General features: G+C 34.2%; 1 protein-coding gene and 1 pseudogene across 10 annotated transcripts in view; both read right to left on the reverse strand.

Moving 5' to 3' along the window:
- ZNF804B (zinc finger protein 804B) overlaps positions 1 to 26,090 on the reverse strand; it is a 775,441-nt gene that overhangs the window by 369,226 nt on the left and 380,125 nt on the right. For 7 of the 10 annotated variants that reach the window (XR_012074529.1, XM_072965052.1, XM_072965049.1 and 4 more), the window contains one exon: positions 8,153 to 8,222. The exons of the other annotated variants lie outside the window; for them this stretch is intronic. The gene's annotated coding sequence lies outside the window, so the exon portion shown is untranslated. The remainder of the gene's footprint in view (positions 1 to 8,152; positions 8,223 to 26,090) is intronic. 10 annotated transcript variants of the gene reach the window in all.
- LOC116281263 (small ribosomal subunit protein uS2B-like) lies at positions 13,786 to 25,459 on the reverse strand (annotated as a pseudogene).

Consider the following 26,090-nt stretch of genomic DNA (forward strand, 5'->3'; position numbering starts at 1 on the left):
ACTGATAATACTCATACCATTCATTTCCTCCTGAGGTTAACATTCAAAGCCCGCCCAGTACCTCCTACCCGTAACATGGACACTATCTGCCTTATTTCCTTTTATTTCTCCCTCTCTTATCACCTCATCTTTCATACGTTAGCCAAGACCCTCTCAAGCTTGGCAACACTGACATTTTGAGCGAGGTATTTGTTGTGGGGCATGTCCTGTCTATCCTGTAAGATGTTTAGTAGCACTGCTGTCCTTTCCCCACTAGATGCTACATCACACTTCAACCCATTAGAGGCAAAAATGTCTCCAGCCATTGCCAAATGTTTGAGTGGGGGCAAAACATCACTTCCAATGAAGACCAACTGCTCCAGCCATACCAAATTAGTAAAAATTCCCCAAACATTGTATACTAATTCATGTGTCTGTGCCTCTATCAGCATGATTCTTCTCCTTTGTTTTTCCTACAAGTGAAAATTTAAAGAACTTGTATTCATACTTAGAAAAAAGCTAACAAAGAAATAAAGCAACTACCAAAAAACTACCACAACTACCACCACAATAGTTTAGGTGTCACTACCTTGATGAAGCAGAACTAGGTCCCCAGGCAATATTTATCTTCATCTTCTCACTGTTATGATAAGTGTAGATCACATGCATTTTCCTACTGCTGCACTCATCACACTTTCTCTTTATTTTCTTAAAATCCATCTTGCCTAATGGAATGTGAAAATAATGTGAATCCAAACCATCCCTGTAGCCCCATGCTAGGAATGTATGTACTAGAAGTTATTGAAGAAAACATTTAATATTATCTTTTTTGCTGATTCTCTTGATCAAGCAACCTGTACACACATTATTCCAAGTTTATTAAAAGTCCTTACTATTTACTGTATAATTTTCATAACACTGGTGGTCTAAAAATTAAGCTTTAAAAATCAGTATCTAAAAAAAGGAACATGTCTTAGAAATTAAGCTTTAAATCTTAAACTTTTTTATTAAAAAAAAAAGAAAAATTCTACTGAAGGAAAGAAATTTTTATTACTCAATGCAGCATTGGAATTAATCCTTCTTCAAACAAGTATTTTTTATTGGATACTAACATAACTGAAAAAAATATTAACTCACAAGAATGAGTCTGAATAATACTACAGTGAAGAAAATTTTGCTGAAGAGTTTTCTATGCTTTTATTTTTTCACTTCACTGACATATTTTTAAAATATTTTGTTTTCTAAATTATAGGTCATTTTACTAAAGTTAATAAACTCTACTTTAGCCCCAAAGCACCTTCAAGTTTTCCAAATTTATTTTCAGATTTAAAATATTACTTTTGTTATCATCTTCACCAAAAATTGAAGGATTGTTTCCAGTTTCTTTGCTGTCATTTTGTTTTCTTCTAAATTTCTGCAGCAATATTTGTTAGTGGCATAACCTGAAATAACTGTGTGTGTGTGTGTGTGTGTGTGTGTGTAAACACACACCATTTGTTCTTTCTCATCATTCCACTGAACAGAATGTGAAAGTACAGAGGAAATGAAGCTCCATCTTTCCTTTCCTTCATTGTACCTTTGGAAAGGAGTGTTGTAAATAGCTGAGCTCCAATCCCAGGTCATCCTGCTCCCAGACTAATATCTGACCGTGCCAAACTCCAAGGGATCCAAAGTAGGTGTGTGGATAAATGTCTGCTAACAGATTCTAATGAGCACATCCCTGAAGACATCAAGGAAATTCCAGATAACATTTGTCTTTTGGAGCCTCTGATTCCTTACTCTTGGTTCCTCTCCTTCCTGGGGGCTCTATAAACTGGAGACTTTCTGGTCTCTTCTTGGGATCCTTCTTTCATTATCATCCTTTTTTTGGCAGATAGTTATTTCTGCTCAGCTCAATAAGCATATCTAATACCTACTAGTGAATCTGGGGGTGGTTTTATGAATACAAAATGCATTCGACTCAGCCCCAGTTTATCACACTCCAAAGAATGCTCATTTCAGAATTTAAAACAATAAGGGATTTATTGGACATCAAGAGTTATGGACATTAAGTTAATGTCACAAATGGTTAAATTAAAATGTTCAGCTCAATGCACAATGTTACGCCAGTGTCAGCGGATCTTTGACCACTGGTGCATTTCTGCACTGAGAGCTGGTGCAGATCAGATCTCAGACCACTATAAATTGATTACTTCTCTCCTTTTCCCCCTCTTTTGTCCTCTTTACCTCTTTTCCAATGTTACAAAGGCTTATAATTTTTTTTCATTCATTCATTAAACACATATTTAATTGTTTACAAGATTCTAGGAACTAATTACCAGACACGAAAAGGAAGTGGTACCTAACTCTGAGGGAGGCTTCTAGTTTTAGGAAAAAAAACAGTTACGCCAAAAGATCAATTGCAAACTGGCAAATTCTATAATGAGAAGCTAGAAGAGAGGCTTGGGGAAGACTTTAGAGATGGGATAACTTGTATATCACTTTTTTTCTCATTTTTTATTGAACTGTAGTCAATTTGCAGATGTACAGCAAATCAATTCAGTTATATATGAATAACTATATTTACATATAGTTATATATAAATATATATCAGATTATTTTCCATTACAGTGCATTAGAAGAAATTGAATAAAGTTCCCTGTGCTATACAGGAGGCCTTTGTTGTTTATCTATTTTATACATAGTATTGTGTACTTGTTAATTCTAAACCCTAATCTAATCCCTTCTCTCCTTTCCCCTCTGATAATCACAGTTGGTTATACTGCTTTTGAAGGGTAATTCAGAATTGTCTTGGCAGAAAAAGAAGGAAGAATAATGCCAAGAGAAAAAAAAAAAAAGCCTAAGCAAAAGCCAGCAACTTGAAATAGATAGTCCCATTTGAAAAATGACAAAACTATTTTATGGCTCATGTCTGTCAGTTACACTAGCAAACTTTACACAGCTGCCTACTGCCCCTTGTTTGGACAGAATTGCCAGCTGCTTCTTTGGGGGTGATGACGTCTGAGTGCTTCTCAGGCCCCTACACCACGTACTAACATCCACATGGACAAAAGGTGGCACACTTTGTGTAATATATGCAGTTATGTGTGTGCTTTAATCTGTCTCATTTATACCATCAAACTTTTAATAAGAATTTTAAATGGAATTAGAAGCCCAACAAAAAGCAGATGATGATAGAGGTGATCTGATCTGCCTGAAGAAAGAATCACTTGCTAGATGATTTCCCAGTGAACTGCCACTTGCCTCACAAAAGCATCAGTATGTCCCGTTGTAAGTTTTTCAGAAGCAAACTCTGCTCTGCTTGCCTTGTGGAATTATAGAAAAGGAGCAAACTAGGCCCCTTCAAAAATAAACCTACAGAAAAGGATTTGATGGCTTTGCTTTACTGAGGGAATTTCTAGCTTGCAACCCACAAACATTATGAACAGTTTCATATTTTTCAAAGTCTATTCAAATCAGAATATGGCTAAAAACAATCAAGGATTAACTCCCCATGTCTCCTATTATAAATATCGTAATTATATGTCAAGAAATAGAAAATGTGAAATAAAATGAATATGAGTGTGGCTTGAAGCAATTACCATGAAACTCAAAATTTAAAATACAGCCTCTGGCTGTGTATTACACAGCAAGATTCAGGTGGGGAAGAGAAAAGTATAATCTACCATGGAGGATTCAAGATGCTACCTGCTGAATCCACAGATCACTCTTAGTAAAACGAATCCTGGGAAAATTCAGACTTTGTGTACCTCCAGAGAGAATGTAACAACAGGTCTACAGCATCACTTACAAGGGATCTTCCCAAGATCCTATTATCTGACTATAACCAAACTGTAAAATCTGACTTCTTGTTTATCAGTAAGTAATAAAAGGAGTAGAGAGACAAGTTAGATGACATGATGAGGCAGAGGAAATAATTAGACAAGCAGGTGCAACCCATTCTTCAATAAGTCCGAATCAAAAAAAAAAAAAAATATGGACAGACAGTAGAGAAGTATGGCTACTGGGACTAAAGAGATCAAAGAAATATACCAGCTAAAAATAATGCCTTACCTTAACTGGATCTTTAATTTAAACAAACTAACTTTAAAAATATTTTTGGTTAATTGGTGAAATTTTAAAGTGTAATAAATATTAAAGTATTCTAAGGAACTTTGTTAATTTTGTTACATCTGATATTTTAACAGTAGAAAATGTCTCATTTAGAGTTGATACAATACAACTTAGTAACAAAAAAATAGTCCAATCCAAAAATGGGCAGAAGCAATTCTCAAATGAAGACATAAAAATAGCCATTAGGCACATGAAGAAATGCTCAGCATCACTAACTATCAGAAAAATGCCAGTCAGAATGGCCATTATTATAAAATCAACAAATGATAAATGCTGGAGAGGGTGTGGAGAAAAGGGAACCCTCCCACATTGTTGGTACTGAAGTTTCCTTATTATTGTCCAAAAGAGTCTTCTGCTTCAGAAAATTTCCCCATCTTTTGTTTAGTTTGCCTACAGAAGAATCACAGCAAACTTTATATCATATGCCAGATTAGTTATTTCTTCAAAAGTAAAATCCTACATTCTCCTTATAAGTTAAAGATTATACAAATTATGAGTATGGACACATTTCAAAACTTTTTTTTCTTCTGTATTGCAGAATCATTCAAATCATCTTTGTTAGTGAGCATGTAAAATAAAAATTATAAAATACTGAAGAGGATTCAGAATTAATTTGCAAAAACTGTATTACATTTTGAAATAGTACTAGATGAATTTCCTCAATAAGCGTGAGTTAGAGATTGGATATTTGGTTCAATTATTTCTTACACATGTTCACTGGAAACAACAAGGCCCATGGAATCTTTGGATTATACTTTCTAAGTAAAATGGCATGCTGCTAAAAAGTCTGAGTCCAGAAACATTTGATTTTAAAGACAGACTACTTAATTTTATATAGATTATATGCAGTGAGATCAGGTGGCAACCTTCCTTAATTTTTTTTTTTTTGACGTATAGTCATTTACAGTGTGTCAATTTCTGGTGTATAGCATAATGTTTCAATCATTCATATAGTGCTACCATCTATGCAGCCATAATCAAAGGCTTCGTGTTTCAATTTCTACTGTTCATTTTCTGACCTTTTCATAAGTGCCCATTGCAGGCTGAAGCCCACAGTGCAAGGTTTTATTAGTAATGGTTTTGAGATAGAACTGCGATAGAATTTAAGTTCCCCTAACAGAGTTGGCAGTGTTACACTTCATGGGCGAGCTAGTTTCTGTAATCTCATTTCCCAACAGCTGACAATAGCTGAAGCAGAAATGAGTAGAACTAATCAAATGGAACCAACTTACTTGGCTGGTTCAATTCATTTGTACAATTGATGAGGACACAACAAAATAATTAGTCTTGCTAGTCTCAGGTCATTAAGACAATCTTAGAGAAAATCAAACTGGGAAAACAGTTCCAAACTTGAGTTTGATTTGCCCCTGGTAAAAAGTATAAAAACTGAGATGGATTTGGAATAAGATGTGACTGTTCTACCAAATATTTGTATTGTATCACTTAATGAAAAAGTGCATTGTTTATATTGTATAGTCTTGTCAGGATGCAGAGCATGGCTGAAACTAGGACATATCTCTATCAATGAAATATCTGGCGTAATCAAGTAATCATATACATCAGCCAGATATGTATAGTAGGTAAGCAATAAATATCCTATTACTTGAGTGTTTATCTCTTCCTAAGAAATAGAACATGCCCAAAATAACAGGAAAACTGCACAAAATATAATTTAGTCAGAAAATTCAGAAGGCAGTTCAGGATTTAACAATGCTTATAACATTTATTAAGAATGCCTAGAAATAGTCAAACTATGACATGTGAGGGCACAGTCTCCAGTGCTGCCCCAACTTCTGACACCAACTGCAAGCTTACAGGGATTCCTAAAACCACCCTCAGATTCAATAATTTTCTAGAAGGACTCATAGAACTCCCCGAAAAGTTATATTTATGGCTACTGTTTGTTATAAGGAAAAATTAAAATTAGTCAAAGGAAGAGACACATAGACAAGAGTCTCAAGGATTCCAAACATGATGTCCACTTCTGGAAGTGACAGGTAATAATGTGCACAGAGTATCACCAAACAAGAACACTCAACCAAGCTTCTGTGCCCGTAGTTTTCCTTGAGGCTTTAATAAGCAGGCATCATTGACTGACTGCTCACATGGTTCAAACCCAGACTCTAGGTCAACTGACCCAAAGCCTCCACACTAGGTCATCCTGTTGGACTTTATGGTGGAGCCAGCCCCAACTCTATAGCTATTGGGTGTGAATGACCCCACCCCAAGATCCAGTGTAGCCAGCCCCCTCCCTAAGCAAAGATGCGCCTATCAGGTATTAAATAGATGAGCACTCAAAGCCTAGGGCAAAGGCCACACCTTTCTCTGGGCAAGGTCAAATTCTTTATTACACAAAGACTGTTAATGATCACTTCATACCTAAGTATGGAGTTAAAGAAAATATGTAATAGACAGTGTATTATGAATTTCTAGTTTTACTTTTGTGAACTTTCTTAACTAGGACAGTATAATCATCCACTCTTAAATATTCTATTCCATAGCAGTCAATGACTATTCAGTATATGTAGTTCGATGCATAATCCTCCACTATTGGGATTTATGAAAGCATTTTAATCTCAAGCCATTTTATTTCAGTCAGTCAAGTTTTTTTTAATAAATCCGTGTCTAACCTGAGCTGTTTTCTGACTCACTAAGAAAGATTTCAACATACTTTACATCATATTTTAGGAATTCTATTTACAGAGTGATCAATTCTAACACATGATTACTAATATTCCCATTTTTAAGGAGAATTACTCATAAAGATTAACTATGCATGGCACATACAGAGTGCTTAAAATTTCTTGGCTACCATTATCACTAACAAGTATCTATATAGTTTTGAGAGGACAAGTAGGTTTCTGAAAATTTTAAAAAAAATTTATTTTAAAGATTAACATTTTAAAAACTAAGATTATTTGGTTCCATTCTAAAAATAAATACAACACAAGGCATTTTCATTTTATAAATACTTGTATAAACAAAACTGAGTATTATTATCCTTCCATGAAAAGTTCCATTTAGAATGTATTTATCCAGAAGGGGAATATTTATTAGCAGAAAACCTGACAATTGGGAAGAAAAAGTGGCCAATCAAGCAAATTACCTTAATGACAATGATCTTTAGGAAGGAAACACTTTAGATGAGCAGTTGATCACAGGGTGGGGCCACAGCATAGCTTTGCCATGAATGGGGCTGAAATACACCCTGTGGTACATGGAAGGCTGCAGGGATGCTGCTTCTGTGCCAGAACTTAGCACTAGCCTGTAGAAAACTATTTTTCTCTAAGTGTATCTCCTATGGGGATACCAATTCATATTATATGTCTACATAGGATTATCTAAGGTGATTTGGTATTCATCATGAAGGGGCCAATACAGGCCCAGCACTTACAGAAATCTTGAGGACAAATGTCTTCTTAATTTAAGAACTCTCTTCTAATGGAAAATGAACACTTGTAGCCCAAGTAAAAATAATCCCAATATAAGGAGCAAGATGACATATGCTGAATGTTTATTATATGTCATGTGCTATGTATAGATTATTTAATTCAATCCTCCTCTAGCCTATATGGTAGAGATTATTATGTCTATTTTTATTTTCAGATGAAGAAATCAAGTACACAAGGTTGAAGAACCTGCCCTCAGGTTAAGCTGCTAAAGTGGCCAGTGGGAAAGTTCAATCCCCTTTGGGAGTACCTTATAGTACTCCAAAGACTGTATTTCTTCCCATACTCTTATCTCAACTGTTACAGAATCACACCAAGATGGTTCAGCTGCTCTGGATCTAGTGTTGTGAATAGCCTTATTAATGGATCTAATTATTTCAGTGTTTTTCCTTGAGGCTAAGAAGGGCAGAAATGCCAATAGCTTTCAGGGAATAAGATGGTCAGCCTGGTTTCAAATATGATTTGCCACTTACTAGTGTGTGACCTTGAGCATATTAATGAACTCTCAGACCAAGTTTTCCTCCTAAGTGAATTAGGATGACATAACCAACTTCTTAGCTTTTCTGTACAGATTAAATAAGAAAATGTAAATAAAGCACTTAGTACAGTACCTGATGTTAAGGTGTGAGACAGCTCAGCAGCTTCTCAGGGCACCATTTACATGGGACCTCAGTCCTAAAACTGATCAGAAATTTGATGCTCAGGAATGCAAGTTTTTCTATAAAGCATCTTAAATAACAGGCAAACATAAACTGGGCCCAGTCTGCCAAAAAAAAAAAAAAAAAAAGAAGATAAGCCATGCCTAAATTAATCTACTCACTTTTTTTTTTTAAGGCTAACACAAAGTTGAGAGTTGCAAACCCAGCAACCAACACTACCCAACCATCAGGCATCGAAGATGAAAGATACAGTTAACTGAACATTTGATCTGAAATGGTGCAAGGTCTAGTTACATTTAACTGAAATACTGAACTCAAGGAGTGCAAGGTATGGTTCTAGTTATAGGACTTTTAGCTCTACTTGAGTAAGTTAGATTAGTGATTGCCTAACACTCTTTGGTTATTATAACAAAAACAGTTGATATGTATTGAAGGCTTACCATGCTGCCAGCAGCATTCTAAGATGTTTACGTGTGTTAATTCAAGGAAATCTCACAAATTTCTTACAAGCTAGCTTTTATTATTATCTCAGTTCCATAGATTTGGAAAAAGGCACATAGAATTTAAATGGCTTATCCAAGGACCCACAATGTCAGAAGCAAAGAAATTTAAGCCCCAGCTCTTACTACTGAGTACTGAGCCTCTAAGTCAGGAGTGGCTGAAAATCATGAAATAAAAGACATTAAGTATATTAACACCTATGTATTTATTAGTTAGGTAACAAATCCCTACTTCAAGGTTTTAAAAATAAGCATACACTTTTTGTTTATAGAAAACTATTTTTCAATGCCCTCCCAAATAAATATAAAAGTAGTATTAACAACACTTTGACAAGGAGGTCCTGTGTATCTCAGTCTGGCCTTGAACACAACATAAACAAGTAAAATTCAAAAGCTACGTTTGCTTTTGTTTTCACTCCTAACTTTCACATAGAGTTCTTTCTCCCATCCTCAAACTTTATTGTGAAAAATTTCATATATACAGAAAAGTATATTGAAATGATAGCACAATAAACATTTAGACACTCTCCATCCAGATTCATCAACGGTACTTTGGCCATACATGCTTTATTTCCCTTCACACACACACACACACAGTGGGTTGGTGGTTTGGTTTGGTTTGATTTGCTCTACCATTCAAAACCTAGTAGACATCATGGTATTTCACTTCTTAGTACTTCCTCATGAATCTCTTAAGCATAAGGCATTCATTTGGCATTTTATCAGGAATATTCTTAATCTGATTTTGTTTCACTTAGTTTTATAAGTGAGTCTAAATCAAGAGATATGCAAGCCTTATAAATCTCAACTGATTCAGAAAGTTAGAAAATGAAGAGAATGATGCTTGCCTGTAAGTGCTAGAGAAAGTATCTGTGAGTCTTCAGTAAATTCTCCTGTCAGAGTCAAGTACTATCATCACCCTCAAATAACAAGGATGTCCAAATCACAGGGTTGCTCAATGCTGAATTCAAGTATAGCTACAGGCTCTTCTGTGATTTGCCATCATTTTTACAATTATGTCTGGTGTTCAGATGGTGCTCATCCTCAGCACTTCAGCTTTTGTAATGTGGTGAGGAGTACTCACTAGTCCCTCTACTTTGTTTAATAGTTAGCATATTGGTCTTAAAACTCCAATACAAGATTAACATTATTTAGACATTACACAATCAATGTTCCTCTATGTTTACTCCCTACTCACACAAAAATAAAAGTTGCGAATTTGAAAAATTAAATTATCTCCACATTTTAAAATTGATGATAAGCTTAACAAAACACTATAAATACGTGATTTAAAATGTTTCTAAGAAAAAGATCTTTTCAATGTTGAAACCACAGTAAGATTTAGACAAAACATAGCATAGAAATAGAGAACGATGTTTCAGAGCACAGACTATGGAGTCACATAGCCTGTCTGACTTCTTCCATTTAATAGCTGTATCATGCTAAGGAAATTGTGCCTCATATGCCACATCTATAAAAAGGAAGCTATAATAATATTCATCTTATTGTCTTATTGTGAGAATTACATGAGTATATTGGCAGAAATATGATAACATTAGACAAATTTTCATTATTTGAAAATGTTAGTTATATCTAAAATACCACAGTGATTAGAGAAGCAGTTTTCAAACTTCCTGGTCTCAGAATCCCTTTATTGAGAATCTCAAGAGTGTTGTCTAAGTTAGTTATATTTGTCAGTATTTGCCATGTAAGAAATAAAAGTTGAAAAAACTAAAAACATTAATTCATTTTAAAATAATAAACACATCATATGTTAAAGTAAATAATATATTTTAGTAGGAAATAACTGTATTTTCTCCCTAGAAATAATGAGAGGAGTGACACTACTTTACAGTACAGTTCTGCACATCTCTTTAATGTCTGGCCACAATAGAAGTCAGGTAGATTTTCATATTTGCTTATGAATTAATGTGTTGCAATATGTTCTTCTGGTTGAAGTATTTAAAGAAAACCCAGACTCACTCGGATATGTAGCTGGAAATACGAGAAGCATTTTAACAGATTTCAGAAAACTTTGGCTATTCCTCTTGATATGTACACCAAAATTTGACAATTGGTCATCTATTAAAACTTCACTGCAGTGTGCAGTCTGAAACCAAATCAGTGAATGCTGCTACACTCCACTACACTGAATGGTCTATTTTGCACTTTGACTACTCTTTTACTCTTGAATGATTTTCTACATTGATCTTGTTAAAATTACTGTTCACTGAGTTATGGAGTTCTTTCAAATATTAAGATATTTGATTAAATAAAATAAATTTGTTAATATCACCACCATCTTTATTAGAAAAGTTTATAAGATTTGGGGCACTCTCAAGCTCACAGTGGCTAGCACAAGTTTCCCCAAATTCTAATTTTCTTTTGAAAGCTTGAATTTTACCATTGTCAACAAATACTATCAGTTGATTTCCTTTGAAGTGACAAGATCTCTTCTTTGATTTTCAAGTAAACATGTCCCAAATACTCACATATTTAAAAAAACAAGACAAAACCATAGTTTGCCCGTCAGTTAATGTTTCAAGTGGAAATTATGTTCCATGAAAAGCAGGAGGTTGTTCTGCTCACAACTCAAATGGACAAGTGCTTTTTCTTAAGACAATCATCATAGTTCAGGATGCAGCAAAACATCTTTTGCATGCTTCTCACTTCATCACACAAAATAATAGACATGTGCTCTCTTGCGTCTAGACAAGGTAGACTAACAGGGGAAGAATTTACCCTCTTCCTTGCAACAACCAAAGAAACAGACAAACAAACAAACAAAACTCAGACAAAATATATGAAAAAGTTTGGATGTCACCCAAAAAAGCACTAATCCCTGGAACTCAGCAACCAAATGAAGCTGGCCTGACAAGTGCCCTGGTTCCTCCTTCTGGAGGGCTTATGGGTCATGACACAAAGAGAAGGAATGAGACAGCCTGACAGAGTCTCTAAGTCGGGGAGACTGAGAATCCAAGTGACAAAGTGTTCACAGGAAAGAAGAGTGAATGACATGAAGAAACAATCCTGGAAATCATTAGAGTCCCTCAAGAGTTTGTTAGGGTGCTGTCTGTAATATATTTACTTTTTAAAGGTTTTCTTTTTGTTTTTGCAATGTCATTTCATACAAAAGGGATAAAAACCTAACAGTCTTAACAAGAAGTTTACAAGTGAATATTTGGATAGAAAATCTGTACACATTTATCATATACAGCAATTTTATATGGCAAATTAACTGACTGTAAAAAAAAAAAAGTTCTTTCTAAACTCCTCTGCTGTCTTAACCCTTGGAATATTATGGGTAGAAGGCCTACCTAGTGCTATTTATAAGTACCAAATTAAGACTATACAACTTACATAAAACCCATTAACTTATCAGCTCAATTTAATATCGAAAACCCAGTGCTTTGTATGAGGAAAAACCCACCTTGACATATTGACAAACAGCCATGTTTCCATAAAAATATTAAAAGGACCTAATTAGGAAAATACTTAGTCAGACACCACTATAGAAAACCAAAGCTAAATTGGTCCCATGAACATACATTATGTTCAAGGCAATTTATTTATTTTTGTTTGTTTGTTTATATATTTATTCATTCATTTGTGTTTTTACTATATTATTTTAATGATCATTCCTACTCATATTTCTTGGTGTTTATTATTCTAACTAGATACTTGAGGATTAGTATTTTAACTAGATATTTATTTTGCAAAATTCCTAGATTAACAATAATTTTACCCACTTTAAAACAGAAAGAATTCCACCTCAGATTAAATGTCACTGCTGGTTCTGGCTTAAGGACCAACTGATTCTTCACATAACTCAGATGGTATGATTTGTTGCATCATGGAACAAGTCCAAACCTTTCCCATCATTTCCAGAAAATATTATTATTTACTTTTTAAATGGTCAGTACCTCCCAAGTCATCATCCTTGTATAGTTACCTATACATGCCTTTTATTGTGATTATAAACTTTTGCTGGCTTTATCTGTACTTAAAAGCCATTAGAATGATCATCCAGCAATTTTATCTGCTAGAAAATGGGGGTTTGAATCTGACTCAGTAATTCTTCCCTTTAGAACACCTGGCTAAACGATCATTCTGAAACAGGATGTGAACTAGTTCATGTGTATGATTATCAGAGCTGATCAACCAGTGGACAATATTTCTACCTAATTATCATGTGCAGGAATTATTTAGTAAATAGGCATCTGCTACAGGGCGCTATGTTGTAGAGTTCTTGGCAGAATTCCTACTGTTACTGAGAATGTTTGGCTCACTCAAAATTAGTCCTCTTCTTTCTTACAGATTCTAATTACACACAGACACATATACCCACAGACACACACATAATCTGTATATACAGGAAAAAGTAAACTCAATATATTTATATTCCCTTCCTCTTTTAGGCATGTGTTGCCATCTTGCTTATCAATAATAACTATACATATATATTTACTTTATGTATACTTATTCTTAAATGTTGAAAGAAACTGTATCAATATGTAGAATACATGTACTCATGCATTCTATTCTACTTATTAAAATCAAGAGAAAACCATCTACTCTCAAAGTTACCCTTTTTTGGCATTACAGCTACTCCATTGCACATTTTATTCTCACATTTTCTTTGAGTTGCATTTTGAACTCGTGGCCTTCAGCAGACTTGAATTATTTTAATTATTCACAATATCAAGCTCACATTTTCTTCTCTTAGCTGATGACAATGTCCTTTAGCTGAATTCTTTATTTTACAATAGTCGTGATTTTTTTCTAAACTTTCTGACTTTAGGGCAAAAATAGGAAGTTTTATATCCATTTGGAATACTGTATCAGAATAGAATAAAATCTCTAAGAAACTCTAGTTTCCTTTTTTTATGTGATTAGGATTAAAAATAAAAATCTTGGCAGGAGGAGGTGCATCAGAGATGATGGAGCTGCCTCTGTTAGCACCTCCAATTTTCAAGTAATACAAAAATCAACTGACTAAGACAAATGAGTACTGTAGTTCTGTTTAGAAGTGACAGTACACAATGTCCGGGGATGTTTTCCTACATGTGCATGGCATTTTTTTTTTTAAGAAGTATTTTCTGTCAACCATTTGCATTTTCTGTTTAAAAGCCTGTGGAAAAACAGCTTCAGAACACCAGGGATTTTGGCTACCCATTCAGCGGCCTGAGCGGTGGGAGCTGCAGACCAGTCCTCAGGGATGGGCTGAGCACTCCTGTCTTCAGCTGAACAGGCACCAGGATACCTGTGCCTACAGAAGCCTCTGCAACTTCAGGTTAAATGGCAGTTAATTCAGGAGCTGGAGCAGTCCATTCACCCTGAAAACTTCCTCCTCGCTCACAGCCGTTTCAGACGTGGCCGGTGCCTCCTTTTCAGTCTCTTCACGATCTCTGTAGAACTAAAAATGATCTCCCATGATGTTTACAGGATAGGGCCACACATGCACAGAACTTCCTGAGACAGCATCCACCACACCAAACTATGTGAGCGCCCTTGTTGCTGCGTAGGATGGCAGTGTCCACATAGAGCAGAGGACAGATCCGTTGCACAGAGTAGTACTGGGCAGGTTAACATAAGACGCCTGTGTGAGATCAGCCCTGGGATCAGCAACCACCTTAAGTAGCAGCTCCCAGAAGGCTGCCTGGATCTGATTTGTGAAGGTTTTAGGAGTAAAGCAGCCAGCAATAGGAGTGGCTCCAGTGGCAGCAGCAAACAATAGCACAGCTCTCTGGTCAGTATCCCTGAAGGATATAACACTGGCATCTGTCAGGTTTTCAATGGCAACAATGGCTCAGGCTGCCAACAGAAGCTTCTCCCAGGTTCTCTTCAGATTTATGGTGTAAGATGCCATCATTTTTCCTTTCACAGATGTACTGTTCCATCTGGAAGTTAAAGTGGGTGCCAACTCAGTGGGTTCCTGCTGCAAGGAATTTGAGGACATTCTTCTCCTTCATTTGCAGAGCACCAAGGGCTATGAACGTTGTGGAAGTTTCCCATAAGTTACAGCAGGAACCCAGAACAGAGCCATATGGACCCCTATCTGGTAGTCTTGTATACAGAATACTGCCACGGTGCCTTCCATGGATATCAAAATTTCATCATATATTGTTCTAGGACATATTACAAGTAAGTGTTTCATCATACATTTTTATTAATAATTTTGTATTTGTATTTATTCCCAAGAGATACATTTCTAGTAATCAAAGTATGAGGATCTAGGAAACTGAACAAGGGAAAATAAATTGTTTGGTAAACAGAGCATCTGACATCCACATAACATAAAGTTTCAACTTTTCTTTTGTTAAGTCTACTTCACTGAGGTACAATTTAAAATTTTTAATTCAACTTATTGAAACTGAAGAAACAAAAACAGTTCACTCATTTCTCCCACTGCTCACCCCATGGCTCTGACAACCACCAATCTGGTCTTTATATCTATAAGCTTGTTTTTGTCCTTTTTCATTAGATTCTACATATAACAAAGATTATATGATATTTACCTTTCTCTGTCTGGCTTATTTCACGTAATATAATGCTCTCAAGAGGTCCATCTATGTTGATGCAAATGGCAAGATTTCATTTTTTTGGGCTGAAAAATATTCCATTTATATATATATATATATGTGTATATATACATATATATAATATTCCATTAATGGGGAACATTATATGTAATTATATATATATATATATATGTATATATATATACACACACACACACACATACACATCTCCAGCTTCCTTATCCATTCATCCCACTGATGATAGATACTCTGTTTTCGTATTTTGGTTATTGTAAATAATTCTGTAATGAACATTGTGGTGCATATATCTTTCCAAATTAGTGTTTTCATATTATTCAAATACCCAGAAAAGGAATTGCTGGGTCATATGATAGCTCTATTTTTAATTTGCTGAGAAACTTCCAGACTTTTTTCCATAGTAACTACATCAATTTACAATCCCACCGATACATGAGGGTTCCCTTTTCTTCATATTCTTTCAAACATTTGTTATTTTTAGTCTGTTTGGTAATAATCATTTTAACAAGTGTGAGGTGATATCTCACTGTGGTTTTAATTTGCATTTCCTTGATGATTAATGATGTAGAGTATCTTTTTATGTATGTGTTGGCCATCTGTATGTCTTCTTTGGGAAAAATTATATTCAGGTCTTCTGCCCATTTTTTTAATTGAATTGTTTGGGTTTTTTTGCTTTCAGTTGTATGAGTCCTTTACATATTTTGGATAATAGCCTCTTATCAGATATATGATTTTCAAGTATTTTCTCTCATCCAGTAGGTTGCTTTTTAATTTTGTTGATGATTTCCTTTGCTGTGCAGAAGCATTTTAGTTTGATGTAATCCCATTTGTATATTTTTGCTTTTGTTGCCTTTGCTTTTGGTGTCAAATCCAAAAAAAAAAAAAAAAAAACAAACCTAGGACAGATGTCAGGGAGCTTACAGTCTGTTTTTTTTTTCTAGTTTTATGGTTTCAGGTCTCAACTTCAAGTTTTCAATGCACTTTGAATTAATTTTTGCGTGCGGTGTAAGATACTGGTCCAGTTTCACTCTTTTGCATGTTGCTGTCCAGTCTTCCCAACAACATTTATTGAAAAGACTATCATTTCCCCATTGCATACTCCTGGCTACTTTGTTGTAATTACCCATATATGCATGGGTTTATTTCTGAGCTCTCTATTTTTGTTGCATTGATCTATGAGTCTGTTTTTATGCCAATATATTGTTTTTGTTACTATAGCTTTGTATATAGCTTGAAATTAGGGAGTGTGATGTCTCCAGCTTTATTCTTCTTTCCCAGTCTTGCTTTGATTATTCGAAATCATTCAAGTTTCCATATAAATTTTGGGATTGTTTGTTCTTTTCTGTGAAAAATGCCATTAGAACTTTGATAGGGAAGAATCTGTATAATGTTCTGGTAGTATAAACCTTTAAAATAAACCATGCTATTGGCTATATTCCTATGTCGTTTTTATGTTATTATAATTGTATTTGATTAAAAATATTTATAAACAGAATTTTTTGTGCATAATTTTTCTTATCAAGATTTTTTTTGATACAGAACTGCCACTTACTCTCAAAGTAAGTAGATTTCAAATTATTTCTGATTATAGCCTCCCATTTGAACCTATACTTCAAATGACTAGAGTTCACTGGTATGTACTAAAAAGTAAATGAATCCTGAAAAATAGCCCCATAACTGGAGAAGAGCTCTTTCTCTGTAATTATTTAAACCATGTATTATTTACCTGAAAAAGTCTTAACTCATTTTTTAATAGTGTTTCTGATTTAAAAAAATCAGCAATTTTGGCATAAGTGTGGAAATGTGTTATAGTACTTAAAATAGCTAGGAACCTGGACCTAGCCCTGTTCTTATCACTAAACCCTGAGTAAGTCACCTCACATCTCTGGTTCTCAGTTTCCTCATCCAAGTGAAATAAACTCACAAATACATCATCAATTATCTAAAACTTCTTCTTTTCTTTTTGATTTTTATTTTACAAATAGCACAGACTATTTCAAAAGCTTAGCCTTCTTACATAAGATCAACAGAATTAAAGCTCTCCTTAAATTAATGAGGAAGCAAGCATTCAGAACAGATTTTTTTCATTTTATCATTAACAGAAATAATGAAATCGAAGTACATTGGCCTTCTAGAAGCAGTCTTTTTCAAACCCTCAGACTCTGTATTTCCATATCCTTTAGTTGTCCTAAAATGTCTTAAGGGCTGACTTACTGAGTTTCTACTTTCTTCATTTTAATCTCTTAATCCCCTAGCAATAGATCAGGCACATGTAATCACCTAATTTTTCTTGTAATTTAACTGAAGTACCTCAGTTAATCCTTACTGTCACCTAAAAAGATAAGCTGTTTTCAATCTATTTTATTGATTAGGAAAATAGGCTCAGAAAGGTTAAGTAATTTCCTTGAAATCCCAGGGATTGTAAATGAGAAAAGTAAGATTGCACTGTCATATCTTCTAAAGTTAAAAAAGGTGGATAACTCTCATTACAGAGGTAAATAATCTTTTCTTGAGATCTTTGAAGATGATTCACTTAACATCACCAATAAAATATTTTCTTAAAAAGAGGAAGACAGGTGAGCAGAAGAAAGCAGAAAGGAACACTGAAAAAGGTCAGGAATTTTTAATTTGCCAATTTCTATGACCCGAATCTAAATGCACATTGGGCTAAAGATAATAATAATAAAAAAAAGCATCAAATAAAAATTGAGTTTAACACAAAATACTCACTGTGCTAATAATACTAAGATTATTTTAAAACTGAAAGTCTAGCTGGGGAGTTGCACTAGGTTCAGCCTTACAGAAAAATTTCAAACAGCAATGGCTAAAGTCAGTAACACTTAAGATGGCTGATTTAGAAAATGACAATCACCACTGTTTTTAGTACTAATCCCTCTTTTGATTTTTTTTTTTGTGGGGGTGGGTACTAAGACTATTTGTGGTCTAATTACAGACTAGGAGCAAAAAGAAAAAAAAAATTAATGTGAGATCCTAAATCAGTAAATGTTTAGTGATGTACTGATTTAAATATCTCTAAGCAATAGCAAATGCATAAGATAAATTCTAGTATTTATGGGATGGGAGGACAGTGAACTATTTTCTCTGATGTATTTTCTGAGTAAGAATAGTGCATATACAGGCTCAAATGCATCACCACTGCCTTCTACAAAACACATACAGCAGAATTAGTTAATTAATTGGAGAAACAATTCCATCTAATATTTCTTGTAAGTCAGTAAGTTCCACATAAATTATTCGGTAAAAGGAAAGAAATAAAAGAATTAGAAAGAAACATTTCTTCAGGTGTATAAAGACTGATAAAGATGGTTATAAATATTTTAAGATCTATACAACATAAAAAGCAAAAACAAAATTAAAAGAGAGGCAATCAGTGGAGAGAAAAATCAGCAAATACATAACAGAAAATCTGTTAATATATTTTTAACATGTAAAGAACACTTAAAATCAGTAAGAAACAATCATTTCAATTTTAACGATGCAAAGAGCATGAATAGGCAATCTATCATAAGAAAAATCTAAATATCCAGTAAATGTGAGGAAGAAAAGTTTAGAATCCTGGTTAATCAAACAGTTTAGAGGCACTTTTCCAGTAAGATACTATTTTTTTCATCTCTAATTCTAGTTTTCAGTAAAGGTTCAAGAATTAACATTCACTACTGAAGAGAGTTTAAACTGGAAATATCTTTCAAAATTTGGGGGCAAAATGTGACAAAAGCATTAAAAAATGTGCCTACATTTTAACCAGAGAATTTGATTGCTTAAACTTTATCTTTAGAACATGAACAGAAATCCACTAGGGTGTTAACTAAATGTATCACTTCTAATATGAATATTTAGATATGACCTAAATATTTAATGACTATTAAATTGCTGACTGCTTAAGTAAACACTGAAGCATTACTACCATGGAATACAATGCAGCCATTTAAAATATCATATTGTATAAGATTAATTAAAGAATTAAGGGAAAATGTGAAGAATAAGAAAGTCTAATGACAGAAAGTACATTAGTGGTTAGCTAAGGCTGGGAGATTTGGGGAGGAAACTGAAAGTGACTGCAAACGGCTATGTTTTTTTCAGGGGAAGGAGGCATGATAAAAATATTCTAGAATTAATTGTAGTAATGGTTACACAATTCCATGAATATAGTAAAAAACAAAACAAAACAAAACAGTGAATTATGTACTTTAGATGGGTGAATTTATGGTATTTCAATAAAGCTGTTATAAAAGATCAGAGAAGTCAAAACATAAGTGAAAAATTGGGTAAAATACTTGTAATATATATATATATCCTAAATAAAGAGCTAATATCCCTGTTATTTAAATACTCTTAAAATTTGAGGATAATTATCTGAAAAATCAGAAAAATGGGCAAAAAACATGAACAGACAGTTCACATAAAAAGACTGAAAAATAATGTTTAAACTTATGAAAAGATTTTTACTTCATTCACCATAAAGAAATGCAAATAGAAGCTACACTGAAGATTTCACATACACATACATACAAAGTGAGTGCATGTAAAAACTGGCAAAATCTGAATGAGGTCTTTAGTAAACAGTATTGTACAAATATGTCAGTTCCTGCCTTTGATCACTGTACACCGGTTACATAAAATATTATCATTGAGGGAAGCTGGGTATAGGGTACACAGAAAATTTTTACATTTTACTATTTTTACAACTTTCATGTAAATCTAAAATCATTCCAAAATAAATTTTTTTTAAGATGTAAGGAAATGTTAACATACTGAGTTTAGAGGAAAGTCATAAAAAGGCATGCATATAGGATCCCAGTATGTTGAAAACATACAGTCTTCAAACCGAACAAAAGAATAGAATAAAAAAACTATTGCCTTTAAGAGACTGAATTTTAAGTGATTTGTATTTGTGTGTACATGGGTGAGTATTTCTATACTTTTCAAAATTTCTTTTTTGGTGGGGAAGTGGAGGTAATTAGGTTTATTTATTTACTTATTTATTCTTGGACGAAGTACTGGGGATTGAACCCAGGAGGTTGTTCATGCTAAGCATGCGCTCTACCACTTGAGCTATACCTTCCCCCCTCAAAATTTCTAACTTGAACATTTTTGTCATAGAGAGAAATTTTTATTAAAATAGTAGAAAAATGCAGTATGTTCTATGTCTATAACTTTACCTGCCTGAGAGCAGTTAGCAAGCTAGACAGAGCCTTTGCATTGTTTTTTTAACTTATTTTCCTACAATTCTATAATAAACCAACTGATACATATTATTTTTTAGACAAATCAAAGCTCGCAACTGCTGCTAGAATTTCTAGAAGGAAATTAAAGTTATATATAAGATAACCATCAATGACTTTGATGTTCTATATCCAAAGCACTACTTCAGAGAAAACCTGTTAGGCACCATTCAATTTGACAAGCCTTTTAAAAACATAACTTTTCATCCCTATTATCACTTTGTGCTCTGGTTAATTTGATCAGCATAAACATTTTAATTACATAATTTGAGTTCCCTAATGCCCTTTGGCAACACCAAGCCTCAGCCTAATTCTTTTTTAATATCAAGTATGAGTTGGTTTGTAAGAAATTCTCCAGAAGTAGCTGCAATATTTTTTCTTTCCATCTTAGCCCCATTAGAACACGCTCATTAAACAAATTCTGCTAGTGCAGCACTGTGCCAAAACATCAGTGGGCACATAAGAGATCAGAGAATCAAAAATCAGTGATGGGACATTAGCTTAACTTTCTCCAAACAACTTAAATACATGGTTTACAAATGCATTTTACTATGCTAAAAAAAAAAAAAAAAGAAACCTTAAAGATATAAAGGTAATCAAGATGGTTATAATTAACAATGTAATTGATGGAACTATTACAATCATTACTGCAATAACATATATTTAGAGGAAATTACAGCACACATTATGAGTAAATAAATAACACAACTTTTTATATTCCTCTCAAAGAGGATTTTATACCAAACAATAAATGTCTTAACTCTTTACCATTTTAACAAACAAATAACCATTCCCAGGCTACAGAAGTTTTGAGGAACTTATGAATAAAAATCACATAAGCCATTAAAATAAAATACTACCAATTTCTTTTCCTTATTTTTTCAGTTAAAACAACCTGGGGGATCTCTGCCCATTTTGTTATATAAAACTTCCTTAGTTTTCTCAGAAAGGGGAATTATTTCAATTACCAACTGTAAAGTTTAATCTCAAATTCTGGCTAAAATGAGTTTTTTACTTTCCCTTTAATAGAGCCATGCTGGTTCACTAGTTGCTCCTTTAACTGTTTTCTTTGAGCTTCATTCATTACCACCAGAAGGGATGTCTCACCAAGGAGGCACTCCTGAAATAATGACTGATATTTAATCAGAGAACAGGCTCAGATCCATGTGGCTTTAGCAGACTGGATTCAGCACTATGATCTGGTCAATAGATCCCTCAGTGACTGCATAGATCATTAAAAGAGAAAAGAGACATCTAATCTCAACACTAGATATGATGATAGATAAAGGATAACGGATGATCTCAGTAAAACAATTCTCTCCTCTTTCTCTATCCTAGTAGGTGAGTAAAGATAGACTTACTTGGTGGAGCAGTAATGAGAACACAGTTAGGACACTCCTACAATTACAGAATATTTTATGTCAGATGATCTAATTTTTTTCTTTTTTTCTTTTTTGCCTTTGAGGACATCTTAGAAAACTCACTGACCAAGAATAAACTAAACAAAAACTTGAGTTCTTCTCATTTTAGGAAACTGTTCAAATGAATACTAGTTCCTTTTTAAAGCTGTTTCACTTTGTATTGGTATTTTTTGAAAACCAGCCAGAATTGTTTTCTATTTTGGGGGGGAATTTATTACAGAAAAATCCTATTCTTCAAATTAATTTATTATTGGGTAAGGGAGAGTATGATTGCATTTGTGTTTTAAATGTTTATTGAGATGACAATAAGAAAAAGAATTCAGAAGAGTAGAGTGGAGAGATAATGAGGAGACTATTACAGTTCTGTACAGGAAGCAGTCAGTAATTTAACTTAAACTTGTTGGCAGCAGAGACAGAAAGAACGGGGTGGACCAAGAGGTTCTTAGAAGGCAAAATTAACAGACTTCATAATTATTTTGCAGTAATTAGTGGGAAAAAATGGTCCCCAGATTTCTGACATACATGAAAAAGTGCTTTGTATTTACTGAGACGATGCATGATGAAGAGGATGCAGTCCTATGTCCTGGAGATTTTAAGAGTGGAGAGAGGAGACGAAGATGGACAATGGATGAGGAATCGAGTTTGGGTCACATTCGGTTTTGGCTGATGAGATAGTAAAGTGAGATAGTGGAGTTCAGATACTAAATAAGAAGTTAAAAAGCGTCCATTGACAGATGATTGGATAAAGAAGAAGTGGGGTGGGTGGGGGGTGTGTGTGTGTGTGTGTGTGTGGCAAATATCATGCTATCACTTATATGTGGAATCTAAAAAAATGATACAAATGAACTTATTTACAAAACAGAAACAGACTCACAGACATAGAAAACAAACTTATGGTTACCAAATGGGAAAGGTGGGGGTGGGATAAATTAAGAGTTTGGGATTTACAGATACTAACTACTATGTCTAAAATAAACAACAAGATCCTACTGCATGGCACAGGGAACTATATTCAGTATCTTATACTAAGCTATAATGAAAAGAATATGAAAAAGAATATACATATGTATAACTGAATCACTATGCTGTACACCAGAAACTAATACAATGTAGTAAATTAACTATACTTCAATTAAAAAAAGTGGACCTAGAACTCAGATAAGAGGGAAAACTGAAAATGCAACTATGAGAGAGAGATCAGAACATCAAAGGCAAAAGGCATCATCATGAAAGTTCTTCTAAATATTTGCCTAAGTGAATTAGTTAAAAAACAGACACATTTGCACAAGCAATTCAAACCACAAATATTTTTAAGATGAATGTTTTATAGCACCAACCAGAATTTAAAATTTTATACTGACATCCTTTCTTTATAATTATTAAATTATATTTTAATCTGTATCAAAATTCTTAAAGCTTCACTGATTCAAACGTTTATTTAAAAGAACTGTGTGCTGTATCCTTCTCTTGGAGACTAACAGTGTATATCACACACTGGAATACTAAGGCTCCTAAAAATTCTATAGTTAAAACATGACTTAATTTTGTTCAAACAAGTGTTCCCTCAGTTTATTTGAACACAATGCCCATTTTTGAGTAATGGGTTTTTGCAGACCTAATGTTCACAGCATACAATTTTTATTAAAATGTTAATCCACAAAATTTTCAGAATTGCTTTTGGTTTTGTTGCTTATTTCTCTACATGACATCTGGCAGCAATAATAGGTACAACTGTTTTACCTCTGAAACAGATTTATTTTCTATGAATCCTTTTTAAATTATTTATTCCTCAAACATTTTTTTCTATGAAAAATTACCCAAATAAAATCTTCCAATTAATGAATCAGGTTCATATATTCCTTATTGCTAGCATTGCTTTGGTAACAGAAAATCTGCATAAATTTTCCCAGATCCCTTCTAGTTCTAAAATTATGTAACCCTCTGCAAAATATATTCATGATTCTCCCTTTTAAAAAAAACTCCCTATTGCCAAAGTCTTTCTGCACTATGAACTTATAACAATAAGTTAGTAGGACTCTACTGTAAAACAAAAATACTGGAGCCATGAAACAAAGATGCTTTGGAATTCATCCAAGATTAGCAATACTTCTTAAAGTCACCATCCAACTAAGTCTCCTGAGAAAGACCTGAGCATAAATTGAATTTATATCTAAAAGCCCTAATTAGACCCCTGTTGAAGCCATTATCATTAGATTTTTCTATTGTACCTGGCTGCTACAATAGTTGTTCTCAATGTGTACAATAAATGAGAAGCAACATCAAATCATAACATATTCAAACTGGAAGGCACCTAAGAGATTAGCTATTCCAACCTCTTCAATTTACAAATGAGGAAAAGGAGATCCACTGAGGTTAAGTGACTTGCCTAGAAGCAGTTTTCAAAACCAAAATTTCTTACCAGTATTTAGAGGATATTGTGTGAATTAAAAGGTTTTGAAATGTTATGAAATATTTCCTCTAATCAACTACATAAAATCAGTTGTAGAAAAGAAAAAGTACTGAACTCATTAGATTTACATGTGGGCACTGAGATTAGTGTTTTCTGACATCACTATATTATTCATTTTCAAGTATTTTGTCACATATTCCATTTATGATGAATTTCAATGCATAGATCATGAAACGCTGCAGGAATTTTGAATCATCTATGAGAAATTTTCCTGTCTTATTAAAAAGCAAGCTGCCTTCTTCAGAACAAAGTATTTGCTGACTTTGTAGTTGAAGCTGAATTCTCACAAAGGGCATACACATATAAAATAAGTGTGTTTCATCCTATATTGTTCTGTCACAGATGAGGCAGGAATGGACCAGGTCAGTATTGATTCAAAGAGGAAACTAAGTCAAAAGAACTTGGTGGACATTGGTTGAGACACAGGAAGTACTTAAGTCAGAGGCATCCTCCTCTAGGTACAGAATGGCATTCAGCAAGATTTTCTCAAAAAAGAAAGAGCCACAATGTTGGGAAGAAATGTGAGAATTCACTTAGAGTTAAATTCTTCTAAAAATATGAGGAAACTGAGGGCCAAAGGGAAAAAAAAAGCGACTTATTTAGATTTTATATGAGTCAGTAGATAAGTCAGGGTTAGAGGCCAGGTCTCCTGGGATATAGAACACTCCACACTGTGGAGACCAGAGGACACGGGGATCTGCAGGCCATCATGTGTGTGAAGAAGTCAAGTGACAGACAAGGGAGTATCTGGGCCATCATCTGAGAGTGTCTTTAGCATCCCAGAGATCCAGCCAGTACATCTGGTCCTCCACACACCAGATGCTCAGAGTCTAGTACCCTGTGGTCTTTGGATTCCATTAAATTAAAGTTATTTCTTTTTCTTGCAATCTTCAGCCTCTATTGATTGTGGGAGATGATTGAGAGAGATTTCACTGTGCATAAACTGTGATCTTATCACTGTCACTGATGCAGGGTCTGCAGCTTTGCCCGTAAAGTACCTGATATCCTGAGAAAGTGTGATTCTGCAAAGTGAGATCGATTATCTTCACTTTCGCTCAGAATCATCTCTCACAGGACTGCACTCACCTCATCCAACTCTCCCTAACCCAGCCATCCATCTGCCTTTTTAAAATGGTGACCCTTTGAATGTAGAACTAGATGAAGACCAAAAGGTACCGGAAAAACTCAAATCTGCCATTGTCTTTTAGGCCTAGGAGTTTCTAAGGATTTGCCAAAACCACAATTATTGGATTTTCCTTCAGTGATGTGGATGTAGTTGATTAACCCTGCCATCTTCACTAAGAACTATTACAATCCATCAGCCGTTTGTCCTAAGCTTTCTCCAGAGACCTACTGAATCTTTACTGCTGATTGCCAACCTCTGGTTCCTATTATTTTGGCAAATCCACTTACTAAAAGGATAGGATACATTTAGCTTGAATTCTGAGATAGGGTTCCAGGCTCTGGGATGTGTCAGATGCAATCTAAAAATGAAGACCAGGAGCCAGAAAGCCATTGGTACTACAAAAGGAGCTATGTTCAGCAGGAGGCTTACAGGAGATTGCAAAGAAGCAGTGAAAGATAAAGCAAGGGGCACGAACGGATCAAGAAGTGATATTTAAATAATCTGAATTTGAAAGTGCTTGATAAAATTAGGTTTCTCCTAGTAGTCTTCTACTGAATTAGTAGTCTTCAT

This window comes from Vicugna pacos, chromosome 7, assembly GCF_048564905.1.
Source record: "Vicugna pacos chromosome 7, VicPac4, whole genome shotgun sequence".
NCBI lineage: Eukaryota > Metazoa > Chordata > Mammalia > Artiodactyla > Camelidae > Vicugna > Vicugna pacos.